At 40.2% G+C, this 14,455-nt stretch overlaps 1 protein-coding gene across 1 annotated transcript in view; it reads right to left on the minus strand.

Moving 5' to 3' along the window:
* Positions 1-12,519, minus strand: part of LOC132330540 (sodium channel protein type 2 subunit alpha-like) — a 61,469-nt gene extending 48,950 nt beyond the window's left edge. The window contains exon 1 of the mRNA XM_059853031.1: positions 12,434-12,519. The gene's annotated coding sequence lies outside the window, so the exon portion shown is untranslated. The remainder of the gene's footprint in view (positions 1-12,433) is intronic.
* Between the last annotated feature and the right edge of the window lie 1,936 nt (positions 12,520-14,455).

Raw genomic sequence — 14,455 nt, forward strand, 5'->3', positions numbered from 1 at the left:
TTCTACAGAAAATAAGCTGGGTTTATTACTGCTATGTCAATTTCACAATTCTGTGACTGCAAAACAAGCAGGAGGTTATAAGACAAATCCAGAAAATTCTTAGGACGGTGGTTTAATCTAGAACACATCTGCTCCTAAACATCAATAAGAACTAAAAGGTTTCTGAATTATTTATTGCTTTGAGACTGAACAGATTAGACCTATGCTATATTTCACCCCTGATACTTCTCAACAAAAAGAGTGTGCTAATGCAATAGCACTAAGTGGGACAGCTGATTTTTAAAGAATATATTTTACCATGTCATTCTTTTGTCTGTAAGTAATTTCATTCTCTATAGCTTGTCCATGAAAATAATGTTAAAACCCAAAATAAATGCTTATGGAGGACAAAATGAATCTCTGTTCAGTTTAATGGATTCTACTCCTGATATGAAAATTGCCTTACATGACCTGTATTTCTTCCAAAGGTACTCTAAACTAGATCTTTTCAATTCCATAGCCTCTGATTTCAGTGTATGAATTTATGGTAATACACAGAAGACATCAAAAATACTAATATTGCAGGAATGAAAAATGCTTACAAGATACAGGATGCTACAGCTGATCTTAAAAAAAAAGAATTCTCTAATAGAAGCCAATTTTTAGAGTCTGCCATCACTTAGAGGCAGATCAGTTTGCCTTTCCTTTATGTCAGAAAATACATTAATTGGGTGCAGATCTAGGAAATTCAGTCCTCACAAACCAGCAATTCAACCCCATGTATCAAGCAGCCACCTTGGAACAGAGCCAATACACAGCAAATAAAAAACTGTAGGAGATTTTACTGTTGGCGAGGCATGGAAGAACTGTAAAAACAGGATACACTGCCACAAATGTGATATGCACATACAATGATATTTCTGTTATTTGCATGACTACTTGGACATTTTTCCAGACCAGAGAAACACTGCTCAAAACATCAAGCTCCTGCTTCTAGTTAGGTCCAAATAATTAATGTAGCCAATTCTCTGCAAAATAAGCCTAATTTAAAGCTTCCTCAGCCTGTTAACTCCTCTTACAACCTAAAGACAAGTTTATATCAGATTTGCTCCTACACAAAGGGTGTTATTCACTTCAACAGCCCATCAGTGCTTCTTACTTTCATGTATTTATAGTAAAAATCTTCTCTCAGAATTTTCATCTGGTGACATCAGTTCAGTGAACCTACTTATGTCAGGTTTTCTCCCTCAAATTTTTGAATAGTTTTGATTTCTTTTTTCCTTTTGGCAACTAAGAGAACCCAGGAAAAAAGAATGGGGGGGGGGGGGGGGGGGGGCGGATTGGGGGGCAGAGGGAGGAAGAAAGCAACTCTCCCACCAAAGTAAACACACAGAATGTGAAAACTGGCTGCAGAATGTAAAAGGCATAAAGCAAGGAGTACAGCCAGACCTCTTTCCATTCCTCTTTCTGGCCAGACAGGCTCCCTATATCTCATTTAATGGTCTCATTAGTGTAATCTGAGACCACTTTCTGTGCTGGTCTGATTTCCTAGAAAGACTCAGCTACTGTTCTGCAAATGGATACAGACTGGGATGATTGGTAAAACCTGGCTCAGTTTACAGTAATGTGGGGGCAAAATTCCCACATCCATTCTAGGGCTTCCTCCAAACACAGCAAAAGTGAAAAATGGCATCAGCACACATCAACACAGATGTGTATGGTAGGATGTTCTTGAAAAGGTCCACCTGACAGGTTAAAAAAGGATTTTGCTCCTTCCAGTATATTACTGAATTTTTGTATGTATCAGAAACAAATTGTTTACTAATGACATCCATTAAAAAACCCACAGAATCAGAATAAGCCTGTAAAACTGAAATGAGAGTTCAATACCAGTTATTCTGTTTAGTTCAACAGCCTGAAACACAATGCTGTGTTGGTACAAGAGGATTTCAGGCTGTCAGCCTCATTGACAAAGTTCACCATCTGCTTCCCAATGAACATGAGAGCATGAGAAGGAAAGCAAGAATATGCTAGAACACTTGACACCATGACAGCATTCAAAAGTGCATTTGTTCATTTTTTGGTTGGTCTGGTTTTTGTTTTCGTAGAAATTCAATTATTTACAAAGAAAAGCTTTTTTTGTACAGATTGCCATGTGCTCTGGGATGATCCTGCTTGAGCAGGGAGGTTGGACCAGATGACCCACTGTGGTCCCTTCCAACCTGACCTACTCTGTGATTCTGTGACTGGGTGCAGTATAAAGAGTGCCATTAGCACCACTACAGAGTATCTCATTCCTGTGGACAGAACTTTTAAAGAGAAGTCCATTGTCAAGGCTTTGTCACAGAAGGAAGTTTCTCTTACAGGTCTGCTTTGGTCCTTACCTCCTGTGACTTGTGTTCCATAGTATGTCACTAGTTTGTACCTTGTTACTTGTCATCTACATATTCTGTCCTAACCAATTCAATTGATATGGCACATTAATATTAAAAACTCACATTCTTAAAAATTCACTTAATATTAAAATTTCACTTACTGTGCATTTCTGTGAGTTTACAAAACCCACTCTTTGTATAAATATGAGAGCTAATGTAAGAGCATGTCTTCCCTTTGACACATTAGCTGTGGAATAGCCACAGGAATAACCATCAAGCAAAGGTGCCAGGAGGGTATAGACAACTCAAAGTGTTTGGAGAGCCAATGAAACTCCTGCAGCTGAAGCAGCAAATATATACACAACATACATACATGTTAACAGCAGTGGAGGAACCTGCAGAACGTGGCAAAATTACAATAGCACAGCACTTAGAGTGAACATAACAGAATTAGGGGAAGGGGCTTCTTTCCTCATGCCAAGTTCATCCCAAAAAAACCCCAAACAAACCAGGCACCCTCATCATCATAATTTTAAGCCAAATGTTAACCAAACTAAATCCACAACTATTCCAGGGGCTGAAGGAAAGAGCTAGAGAGCATTTCCTTTGGTTTTTCTCCATGTTCTAACAATCAGAACTAGTTTAATACAGAATTGTTTCCTATCACAAGAGACAAATGGAAAAGAGATTGTGAAAGAAACTTAGAAAACAGGTTACTTGAATTTAAAGTGTTAGAAAGTGTCAAGGTGAAACTAGTTTGATAAGCACAGGCCTCTTTCACAAACAAGCCCTGGATTTACTACACTGTCTGTTCTCTCAGTTGTGTTCAGGGGTGTAATTATTTTTAAAAGGAATTTTTTTTATTATAAGCACTGAGTCTTTTCTATAAACAATGGCAATTTTCTTAGTCTTTATCAGTCATTTTCAGACATTCATGTGATCATAAGCCAGAACAAAGGAACTTCAAGGCAAATTTGGCAGTAGTTTTCTCTGGGGCTTGAATCCAAAAGTCTTAACATTTTCTGAAGTATTTGTCCTCCTTCATTCCCTTTTATTCTTGGCTTTATATTGTGAGACAGGTCTGCATTCAAATGTATCTGACATTTCATCCAGTTGGCAAGAATAAAACAGGAGACTTTCTCATACAAAACCCTCACCACTGGAGACTAAAGGACAGCTGGAAACATCTCATGTTTTCATTTACTTTCCATATTTACTTGCTTTTGAAAATTACTCCTCTTCTAGATTGTGTAAACAAAAATTCTGGACAATAAAAATGAACTGGATTAGATTAAGCTATTATAAAACAAAACCCCCAAGTTATTGCTGCTCTTGGGCCTGCAGAGGAAATGAGGAACAAATAAACAGATATGACAGTATCCTCCAAAAGAAAACAAAACCTGCTGAATCAAAAAGGGAAGAAAATTCTGAAATAATAATCTAATTTCATAATTGTTTTTTTTTCTCCACTGAACATGCTTTACCTTCTTTTCCCCACTGAACATGTTCTACCCTCTGCATTTAGAGTTTCAAAATCAAGACTGCACTGGCTGATACCAATTGCCAGCTGAAAAATGAATAAGAGGCAGCAATAAAACACTATATCACATTGGATTATTGAAAAATACTGAAATATTGACAATTATTAATGAAGTATTACCATTAATAGTACTAGAATTTAGCCAGGGGAGTACATTCTACAACCAATTTACTTGATTGAAAATCCATTTTAAAGGATTTCACTCCTTGTACAATGAGTAGCAATGTTCAGCAATTAAGTATAAAAGATTCTTGAAGATCAGAAACAAAAGAATAGACTTCTATGACCTTTTTCATTATAATCTTTAGACAAAGATAAATTTAGTGTTCTGGTTCAATCTCCTCTTCTGGTCACTGACAACATATTGAACAATAGAAAACAATTTCTTTTTCACCTCAGGGTAGAATGTCAGATACCTGTATTTTCCTGAAGCATGCTTAAAAATTCTGAGTTAAGAATAAGGAGACAAAGTTGGTAGTTTTATCGACTTAGGTTTTGTAAATTGTGAAATATTCAGATTGCTTGCAATCATTTTATTAGCAGCATGACTATATAAAAAAAAAAAAAAAAAGCCAAGTTCACACTGCCTTATCAGGGTGTGCCACTTGGTAAAAGAAAAAGAGCTGCATAGAAAAGTGTCTGCCAGTAATACTTATTCTGAAGTCACAGAACTATCTACTGGCTTGGAATCACCTGCCTTGAACTCGGTGATTCATAACCCTTCTGAACAAACCCACCTGGACCCTTGGTGTGGTTCAACACACCAGGCTGGACAGGGCTTGGACAGCCTGATGGGGTGGAAGATGTCCCTGTGTGCCCCTGACGACAGGGCTGTGCCTGTCTCCAGTGCAGGGAGTTAAATACCTTCTGACCAGCAAAGGCCCCACCTCCCACACATGAAAGCACTTGATAAGAGTCTCACTTTTATTACTGCTGCAAGATCAGCACAGGAAACATCCAAAGATGGCCTGACAGTTACCAGTGTTTGTTCATCATAAAATCTAGAGCCATTAGGAATCCTTTCAGAAATGACACTTGATAACCATTTACTTTGCACAAAAAAGCACCAGTTGAATATCTGGTGGCATCTACAGGAAGATGTTTGAAAATATACCTACAGCAACAGTGACTAGCAGTCATGAGCATATAGGGGACAGAGAATGAAAAAATCCTCCCTCCCCCCACCAGCCCCAAAAACCCATAAAACCCAACCAAAACTAACTCTAATCTTGTTCCTTGCTGTGGGCACACGACTTTTCTTAACTCGTGCCACAGTACACAGTCCCCTGTAACAAGGGAACCTCTGCCTGAACTGCAGTGATTCTATATCGTGGCTGAGCAACAGAAAACAGAATTGCAAGGCATTCACAGAAAACAGTCATTAAAAGACCAGGATATAAAGGGCAGCAGTTGGTTTTTAAAAAGTAATTTTCTTTCTTTTTTTTTTTTTTAACATAATATGCTGCCATTTTCTATTTCAGAAAATAGGAAAACAGCTGTTTCAGTCCAGACCACCAGGGCCACTGTACTTTGTCAGCACTGTGGAATGACATTCAGCTTCAAAACCTTCTGTGTTTCTTCCTTCCCAGTCATAGAGTAGGAATCAATAATTTAATCAAGTATTCATCAGGAGAGGGGAATATCCTATTAGTCAGTGCCTGCATTCCTTCCCCCTCACTTCCCTGCATCACTTAGATTTCCAGAAGAGCACATAATCCTTTTTAGCTTAGCCAAAATCAAAGATCTATGAGTTTAAGAAAAAAAGAGTATCTGCAGATTCATGTACAACTTTCTAAAGCTAGAAGTGAATACATACCTGTTATAAACACAATGTTACAACTTTTAGAAAAGAGACAGAAAATTCACAATGCGAAAGAAACTGAGGAACAGTGCTAAAACACCATTTTTTGGAAAAACAGCTACTAGAGACTTCTTCAATTAAACACCCATCTCCATCTAAAAGATTCCAGCGAGCACACATCACACATCAGTGATGCAAAAGCCATGAAAAAGCATTTTGTGGCTAGTTGATTTGCTGGTAAACACATTTACATCTCTTAAATTACTTGCAAAGTACTAAGCTACTTTCACTTGACACATATGTCCAAAGATGGGAGGAACACTGTCCTCAATCTGCCTAAGAACAGATTTTTAACAGAAAAACTTGAAGATCATCCTCATTTATTATTTTCTGAAGGCTGTAATTTATTCTTTTTCATCATTCATGAAGTAGTATCTTCACTACAAAGGAGAGAACTGATTGAATTTTGTGAAAGGACAAAGATATAACAAGATAAGAAAATAAAATATGCCTCCAGTGACCAGATGGAAGGAGAATGAAGGAAAGAAAGACAAAATAGGTGATCATGGCTATTAGGTGCTTGAGGCAAAAGGACTCTTCTTTCATTCAATTTATTTAATCTAATTAAAAAGTCACTCCTTATTAGGCCACAGAAATCTCTACATAATATTGTCAAATATTACCTCTAAAACATTTTAAACCTCTTCTTGCCTATGACAGTCTTTGTCTAACAAAAAGAACTGGTAATTGGCATATCACTTGAAAGGCATAAAATAAGTTTTAAATCTTTAAGATCATAAAAGAAAATGATAATAAAATTCTTATTGGTTTTACTTCCTTATAAATTCTTTAAAAGTCATGCAAGGCATCACTCCAATTTTGAATTGTTTTCCCACCAAAACTGAGGTTCATATTATCATTGAAGTGAATAACTTGGGAGTAAGTCAAGAGCTCTGTTTATAAAAAGACCTGTATAATCCTTTTACCAAGGGAAAAATGTAGTAACTCCTTAAAAATACATCAGTTAACCTGCAAAAAGAAAACTAAGCTTCTAAGAAATAGGATCTGAATCCAAATGTAAGTTAATTAATACATTTTTCTTAATAGGAATGGTATACAACACAGAACTCAAAATTATCTAACACAGTAGTCCACTATGTCATGTATTTACATGCCTGAAAATCTCTTGTGGAGGCTCTGGAAGAAATCCAGGCTGTGTTGATCAAGGCTATTGTACCTAACAGGATTGCCTGCAGGGAGAGGTCAAGCAAGCTGCACTCTGATATCCTCTAGGACAGACCATGAGATCAACAGAAGTTCAACACAACTCAGTACCACCCCTGCTGGAAACAAAAGCTGGAGTCCAAGTCCCAAAGCAGAAATACTGAAACAGAAAAGAAACTGTCTTCTGATTGGGATAGAAGAAAAAAAACCTACCCCATGAAAACTGGTATGTCCTAGCCAGTAAGGGGCTCCATTCCTGGATGAGATCCCTTCGACTGCTGAACCTGAGGTCTCAATTGTCATAAAGACTTCTCAGATTTTGATGGATTTACATGGAAAGCAGTCACCTTCATGTTACCCTTAATATGAGGTGATTCCAAACATGAAGTTCCTTTGTTTCCACTGGACCTTCTATCCACATGTTTGCCTAAGCAGTGCCTCACACATTATCTTCCTCATGAAGTACACCCTCACTGTGCCAGTCGTTCCACCCCCCTCTCTCCTGCCTCCATTGGCCTGTGTGTAATCAAAGACAACCAAGACTAGAAATACTCTGTCCTGTAATTCAGCTCTCAGATAATGACCCGTTCTTTCCCCCACCATCTAGGTAGGAAAAAACATCAAAACCTTAAAACAACCCTGTGCACCCGATGAATAAATCCAGAAAAACTTGTAGCAAATCAGAAGGTTTGGGTATTTTTTTCATCAGAATGCTGCAAAGCCTTTATAAACAAATTGTAGATAAAAGCATTCTAATTGCTTTCTGCTGTCTCTTATTGTACCAATTAATCTGGCTATACATCCTAAAAACATATTTTCAAATAATTTATTTATTTAATTTCCCTTGATGTTTTCTCTTCAATGTAAACCTTGCTGTAAGAGAAGGGCTCCCAGACAGAATCAGGGTGGAGATTCAAAGCTGAGCCAGCACATAAAAACACACCCCTTGCTGAACAACCTCAACCCCAAAGCTGAGCAAACGTGCAGCTCCCAGGCAGCAGGTCCCAGAGAAGCCACTGACAGATTAAGGGCAAAGAAGGACAGGTCCCTACTAGGTGGCACACCTTCAAAATAAACATCTCCTTACTGGCTGGCCAGCTGCTCAGAAGGCACATTTCTCATTATTATAAAGAATTTGCATGCTAGCTGAGCAAGCCAGATGGTTAAGAAGCATATTCACATAAATTATTTGGGTACTAGAAACAGGAAGCTCCTTCCTGGCTGCTGTCTGATCAAATACCAAACATTTCCTCTACACACGCAGCATGAGAACAGAGCAACTGTGTGTTGCTGCTGGAAATCAGTGCAGTGGGTGGAGGCAGCTGGGGGGGTAATATCAGAAGGAAAGGGTGGCTGTGGTAAGGGAGGTGAGGTGTGAAACAGTCAAGAATTACTAAAGAAATTGTGGAAAGAAAATAAATACAGCAAAGGCAGGAGAAAGGGAAAGATGCAGCCTCTATACAATCTGTAATTGCCTAACCTCTGGTATGTAAGTTTTTTATACACAGTAAAAATAGTTCAGCAAAATATTTCCCAGGGATGTTGTAAATTTCTAAGACATATATTATACATTCAGGAAACCTGATGACATAATAATGAATACAGTAGGATTTCATATTTCACACTTTAAGCACAAAAAACAACCCTTATCAATGATACTGCTGCAATGTAAATCAGTATTTATAAAAGCATTGTAAAGTTACATGCACTTTAAAATTAAATCAAAGTGAATGTCAAGATCGTGTTTGTATTTGGTTATTTCTCCTCTGCAGTATATCATCACTGATTATCTACTCCACTCATTTTCATACCAGGATAACGTGTGCAATGAATCACAGGTGGCCAGACACAAAGCCAAACAGGGAGTCAAATGCAAAGGGGTTGCCACCTGTTTTGTCCCAGAACTTGGTGGGGTCTTGGGAGCACCCAAGACAGAAAAAAACTAGAGATGACCTGCCAGGTCCTGCTTTGGGTGCAGCATAAATGGCACCATCTCTCTGCCTGCTGGCAAGCACCTGGGCACAGCACCAGTCCTGAGGGACCCCAGCACTGCACACAGGGGACAGCTGCTAGAGGACACTGCTCCTGCCCCTCTGCAGCAGCAGGTAACACTGCAAGGGCACAGAGGGACACTTTAGGTCTCTTGGCCACTCAGGCCCCACTCAGATATGGCAACTTCAAACAAGAATTTTAAGTCCAAACACACAGGATAACACTGGATAATGATTCTGCAAATGCATCATCTGAGAAAGCTGTAGTTTCAAGCTAAAGAGACCCCAGCCTAGATCTATATACCACTGGTTTCATCAACACAGTAAAAACCCAAGAATAAATTAAAACTTCGGATACAAAAGGGTCTCAAATTTAACATCTGTCACAAATACATGACAAAAGAGGCTTGCTGGACCATTACAGCTGAATTTCCCCACTTAAGTTGTTGAATTGAATTTCATGGTGAGATTTTCAAAGAGACCCCAGTCCTCACAGAAAACATGACTGAACTTCTATGGAAATAACTGTATTAAATCTATCTTTTCACATATGAAAATATATTCAAATTTCTGTTGGGGGGAAGGGGCTTTGTTTAGTATGCAACAACTGCATCCAAGATAATTTAATTTTTCTTTTAAACTTCTGCTTTGATACTAAACTTCTAGAATGCATTCCTTCCACAACTTGAAGAAAACTATTTATATTGAACTTAATACATCACAGGGGAAAATGCAACCTGTACTTAAAAATTTGAGAAAGATTTAGTTTCCTGTCTAGACATCAACTAGTTAATGGTGACAGAAACCTTTACAAGAGGAACAAAACAATGGAAAATCTTCCCTGGTAGCAGACAGTGTGCTTTGAACACAATTGCTTCAACCAGTGCAATCACTCATTACTGAGGATGACTCAACCCTCTCTATGGAGCATGACATCTGTGATTATTATTGATAAATACATCTTTGTCCTGGGCTGAGTTTACAATTTATTCCAACAGGAAAGGAAAACATTTTTGAAGATTAAATTATACCAGCTCTGTCTCCATGTGTTCTGGATTATATGTACTTGTGCAGTCCCAAAGGACATGCTGCAGAAGGCACCTAACTTAGTGTCCCTATAAAATAATTCAATGAGGACACACATTCTTCAAGAATTAATCCAGGTACAGTATTTTTCTTTGGACTGGCATAACATGGAATGTCTTCTACATGCTATCACCACTTATTAGTAGTGAGTATGTATTAACAAGAAATTAAATTTACTTATATGAAGAAAAACAAAGTATTTTTCAAATTATCTCAAAGCTCTATCCTTGCCTCAAATAAGAGAAACAAGTTTTATGTTAAAATATTGAAAGCAAAAACTGTCAATATCAATATTACACAGCTGGTAATAAAATCTTAGGCTAACAAAATCTGTTTAAATGCCCAGAAAATTTTTCATGTCTCATACTATTTATCTGCACTTAGTATTCCTTTAATGTATGCAGTTTTAAAATCAACAACCTGTTTTACCCACTTCCATTTCTCTCTGTTGAATTTCATCTGCAAACACTGAATAATGATTTAAATATGGAAAGGGCAATGTTTGCTTTTGTGTCTCTTAGGAATAACATAAAATTATCAAAGACTAAGACTTATACAGAAATTGTATTTTCATCAAGCCTGCACTTGTATAAACTTCAGCTAAATACATCTTTAGAGGGCCAGTTAAAAGCCACAGTATTTTTAAATACAGATAAAAAAGAAGAAAAAAAACAAGAGCCTACATGAAACTATCGTCTTGAATCCCCAACACAGAAAATGGGCAGGGATGGGGTGGGGGTGAAGAGGTGGGTGACATCAAAGCCCTTGGAGTGGGTGACATCAAAGCCCTTGGAGCGGCTGATGGCCAGCACGGCCCTTGGCAAACCTTGCAGCATCTCGTACCCAGCTGTGACCATCCCGACCCTCGGTGAGCGATGCAGGCCAGAGCTCTGCTCCCCCCTGACACACCCTTCCCTCCAGCAGGATCTGTCCAGCAGCCGCTGTGTCTGTCACAGGGAGAGCAGAGCCACGGCGGATTCCTCCTGTTGGCCAGCAACAGCTGGGCTTGGCAGACAACAACAACGCAGCACCTGATCCGATTCTAACAAAAGTAAATTTTCAATCCACTTAAAAGCTGAAAAACGTTTAGACAAACATACAACTGACGTGAAACTGTCAGAACTGCCTTTCATTCCATATGAAAATTCCCACCTTAAACGGTGCTGTGGTGCTATGCATCAAATCGTGTCATACAGTAACACTAATTTTGGGGGGGCTGGTGGGTGGGGTCCTTTTGGTTTGGGGTTTTCGTTGATTGCTGGTTTTTTGGGTTTTTTTGTTGTTGTTTGTATGGGGGCTTTTGTTGTTATTTACTCATATGCACATATTTGTTCAAGCTCAACAAGTTCAACTGGGAAAAATAACATTAAATCCCATTCAGACTAGAAGATTTTTTATTATAATCCAGAAAGGATGAGATATTTTGGCGAACAAAGAAACAGGAAATATATTGGAATCCTCAAGTTCAACAGCAAAATCTGATTTTGCAAAAAGAGGGAGAAAGGGTACTGAAACTAATTGTTGTTACTAAATGCTTTCTTTTCATAAATCACCTTACAGTTTTGTGTAAGGATTATTCCCATCATTTGTTTTCCTATCAAGACTTCTTTTTTTTTTTTGAGGCTGAAGCAGTGCCACTTAGGGGAAGCACAAAGTCACTTTTATAAACGACTTCTCTTTGTATAAAAGTCATGACAAACCAATTTGGTTGAACAAAATAATTTTGCTGCACCTGAATTTATAAGCTGGAATGCCAGAAGTTTAGAGTTAAGGAAACAGGCACATAAGAAGGATTAATGCATTGGTGTTAATACTCTACAAGAATACCCAGCAGATAAGGCTGCCCGAGAGGAGATTCTGCTGCTCTTCCTGGCTTTCCCTGTTGCTCTCTCCTTTGTGCTTCTTCCATCTTTTCACAGATGTGGTCACCACTGCTTAGCAACCAAGGGGACATGATGACAGAGGAAAATCCTCCATCTAGAGCTCACCCTGCTCCACCTACAAAGCAGCAAACTACCTTTCACAGCAAATTAGGAGAAATATGTTTTCTTTGTTACCGCAGAGCTACCAAGTGGGACCTCATATGTTAGCTTCATGGGAGACGAATTTTCTTTCCTTGGTGGGTGCACAAGAGAGAACTTAACAAGCTGGAGGAGAACCTGAAACTTGCCGGTAAAAAGCTCCCCAAATGCTAATGCCAGGTAAATAAACACAGAAGTAAATATAAGGAAAAGGAAAAAAAAAAAAAAAAACAAACGAGAAAGCTCCGATACCGCGGGGATGTCAAAGAGAAAAGCGAAGACAAGACACTCAACCGAACACCCTACCTACTTTTACTCAAGTGCTTCAGCCGAGCTCCAGGGAGAGTCCAGGCAGCTTAGACCCAAATCCGGGCACAGACCCTGCCGACCGGCCGGCGGAAGAACGCCCCACTCACCTCTGCCATGCCACAGGTAGGTGCGCTCCGGGCGCCGCCGCTGCGCTCGGCTCCGCTGGCCCCGGGCAGCCCCGCCCGGCCCCGCCCGGCCCCGCCGCCGCCGCAGCGCCCCCTCGCGGAGCCCGCGCGCACCGCCGGGAGCGCGCCGCCGCCAAGCGGCTGCGGGCGGGCCGCTGCTGCCGGCCGGACAGAACCGCGAGGGCTGGACAGCGCCTCTCCCCCGGGAGGCCGTCCCGCGGCCCGCCCCGAGCCCCCGTCCCAGGGGTGGCGGAGCGGGGTCCGACCGCCGCCGGGGACGGGCGGAGGCGGCAGCCCCGGGGCGCGCCGGCAGCGGGAGCCGGGGCGGGGGCAGGGCCGGGACGATGGAGAGCGAGGGGCGGCCGCGTCCCCCGTTCCTGCCCGCGGCGCCTCCGGCCGCTCGCTCTGCTGGTGCCCCTTCCCGTGGCGGAGCGGGTCGGCTCCAGTCAGCGCACAGCCACACTTCCAATCCACTCACGTCCAATGCCAAACGGGTTTCCGAGAGGAAGTCATGGTGTCCTTGGCTGCAATTCAAGGTAGTAACATAATACAGTTTGCCTTATGTGCTTTTACAAGCATTTATGTGTGTTTTTCTTCTGATGACCAACTCTAATATCGGCTGAATCTCTCTTGGAAACCTGCAATGAAAAACAAGCTGTGAGAAGAGGTGTTTTATGTGATACATGACGCAAGGAAGTGTCTCAGAGGAGTTACACTCTTGTTTAGAGAATATGTCCCACTTGCTTCTGGATGTGGACAACAGACAATAATTCTGTGCAGATTTTAGGGGAAAATCAGCACCTGAAGAGCACTAAGCATGAGAGCCACAGAGCATCATTTTCACAATGTGTATTTAAACCCGTTACAGATCACCAGCTGCAACTGAAGCCACAGCTAAGCCTAAGTTAAAATGCTTTAGTCCCTCAGGTAAAACGCCAGCCTACCGCTGCTTTCCAGCACTTTTCACAATCAGTGCTTCCTGTTCCTGAAGGCCTCCTGCTGTGGCCTGGGCACATTGTCTGCATCGATTCCCTTGTTCCACAGTTCATAAAGCTTTGGTGCATCCTGAGGGCTGTATAAATAGGTCATAGCTGTAGGGTTTGTCTGTGGTCATACGGCAAAACCACTAAAGTCACTGGAAATACCTTGAATTCCCCACTGCTTACAGAGCAGGGAAGGGAAACACAAGATAGTTTTGTCAACAGAGTATGAAAATTCCATATATACCGTATCTGTCAAAACAGAATGCCAATTCTGTAATACCAATTGTTCTTCCACTCTTTAGAAATAAATCTTCACCTCTGTTAGAATAAATTTTCAAAACTCACAAGCCTATTTGAAAATGTTCTTCTGTGATCTGATTTCTGTGCTCATGTTTTCTCGCCCAGAATCTCACTTTTCTAGATGCAGCACTAGCATACCACGACAGGGAGGAGGAGATGCCAAGAAGGTATTCTCCTCTTCACTTCTTTTATTTTAGCAGAGATAGCAGATCACAAGTTTCTATAGCACACTTAAGACATTTCCCCATTACCTGATTTGGTAGCAGCACCCAGGCACATGGAACCTGCTTGAAACAGTATCCATATTATTCTTGACTGGCTGCAAGAAACCAGCTCCTTGACTACATCTGTTTAAATTAAAACAAAAAAAGGCACTCATTCCCTGCAGTATTGTTATTGTAACACTATTTGATAACATATATCCTAAGAAGCTGTAACTTATGCAGGAGACACCTGATTTTGGTGTCTACACATAAAATCCTTTAGATTTCTACATGCATTTAAAATTTAATGTTAAACTGAAAGAGATCACATGCAGAGGAAAAATTTATTTTTTCCTCATCTCTCAAAACTCAACCCAAATAAAGGGAATTCCCCCCTTTTCAATGTTATTTTAAGTAATTTCCATTTTTTTTCTTCATAATTTCCACATTTTAGTGATGATGCACAATTACTTTCTGAATGCCTTGTCTATGTTGAAATCTGTAATATTTCTACATAT

The sequence above is a fragment of the Haemorhous mexicanus genome, chromosome 8 (assembly GCF_027477595.1).
Source record: "Haemorhous mexicanus isolate bHaeMex1 chromosome 8, bHaeMex1.pri, whole genome shotgun sequence".
In the NCBI taxonomy this organism is placed as follows: Eukaryota; Metazoa; Chordata; class Aves; order Passeriformes; family Fringillidae; genus Haemorhous; species Haemorhous mexicanus.